The sequence below is a fragment of the Odocoileus virginianus genome, chromosome 2, assembly GCF_023699985.2.
Source record: "Odocoileus virginianus isolate 20LAN1187 ecotype Illinois chromosome 2, Ovbor_1.2, whole genome shotgun sequence".
Classification (NCBI taxonomy): Eukaryota; Metazoa; Chordata; class Mammalia; order Artiodactyla; family Cervidae; genus Odocoileus; species Odocoileus virginianus.
The window spans coordinates 96,455,553-96,457,228 of NC_069675.1; positions in this window are offsets into that span (position 1 = coordinate 96,455,553).

Consider the following 1,676-nt stretch of genomic DNA (forward strand, 5'->3'; position numbering starts at 1 on the left):
GTCTGGGCCCACCCAGGGATGGGCCTATACTTTGGGGCTTCCCTAGTGCCTCAGTGGTAAGGAATCCGCCTGCCATGCATGAGATGCGAGTTTGATCCCCGGGTAGGGAAGATGCCCTGGAGAAGTAAATGGCAACCCACTCAAGTATTCTTGCCTGGGAAATCCCATGGAAAGAGGAGCCTGGTGGGCTACAGTCCATGGCGTCGAAAAAGAGTTGGACACGACTTGGCGACTAAAACAACAAGCATTCTAAGTCCACTCTCTTCTCTGGCGTCCAGACGAATCATCTCCTTTTAACCCAGGGTTATAACTCCTACCTGCTTAAACCACCCTCATGGTAACCATTCTGCAGACCAGGAGACTGAGGCTCAGAGAGGTCAAGTACCTTGCCCAAGGTCACACAGCTGGCCTATATCCAAACCCTAAGTAGGGGTGATGGGCCTATGGAGAATAACTGGCTGTGCCCGGGAGGTGGGGCTTGCTGCCTTGGCATCAGTCTCCACCTTGGGTTGTCCCATCTCCACCAGTCTCCACCTGTGTAGCCCTCTCCTTTGGGACATCCTGGCCACTTCCCTCCCCAGAGGCAGCGACGGAATAAAGAGAAGCAGCTGGTCCCAGGACTTCAGTCCTAGCGGTGAGAATGGAGACTCTGCACCCAGTCCCAGGGACCTGCTCACTCAGTGGACGTGTGGGTGGGAAGCGGTGACCAGGCATGCTGTTTGCCGATCCTAGTCCCTGCCAGTGCCTGCGACCCATGCATAATTAATTGTTAGGAGTGCCACCGGGGCTTCCCTGGTGTCTCCACCGTGAAGAATCAGCCTGCACTTCAGGAGACTCAGGTTCAATCTCTGGGTCAGGAAGATCCCCTGGAGATGGGAATGGCTATTCATTCCAGTACTCTTGCCTGGAGAATTCCATGGACAGAGGAGCTAGGAGGGCTACTGTCCATGGGGTCACAAAGAGTTGCACACGTCTGAGAGTCTAACCACTTTTCACTTTCTTCCAGCTCTTGAGATCTGCTGTTTCAGAAATTAGAGGCTTGGTTTATCATCCTGGTGGACCTGTACTCCAGGCTCCCACTTTCTGACTTTTCTATAACGTGGAGCCGTGGGGTCCTATGTCACAAAGTTTGGGATTAAATGATGTAACACATATATCCTGGGTTGATCTGGCAAAGCGTGCCTGGTACCCAGTGAGTGATCAAGGAAAAGGTCTTATTAACAAAACACCGACTCGTTCTAATTGATTTCAAGTGTCAGTGATACCCGAGAGACACTTTGTCGTTATGCATTTTCTCAGCAAGCTACAAGCGTGTACATCTTTCAAGAGTTAAGAGGAAAGGGTGGGAACGTGGTGGGCCTGCCTTTCTGAAAGTACGTGCTGCGCAAAAAGTGAGTACTAAGGTCGTCCCGGTCTGTTTAACGGGAAACCGCGGCCCGAGCGGGAACGGACTGGAAGAGGTCCGCGGGACGAAGCGGGAGGGAGGCGCTCCCGGGCGGCCTCCGCGCGGTGCATTTTCCGCGTCCTCCAGCAGAGGGGCCGGCCGGCGGGCTCGGCGTCCCGCATAATAGGCGCTTTGATGCCGGCGGCGGGGAGCGGAGGGGAGGGGAAGCGAAGCGGGGCGGGCCGGGCGGGGAGGGAGGGGGAGGGGAGTGTCCCGCCGCCCGCGCCGTCCC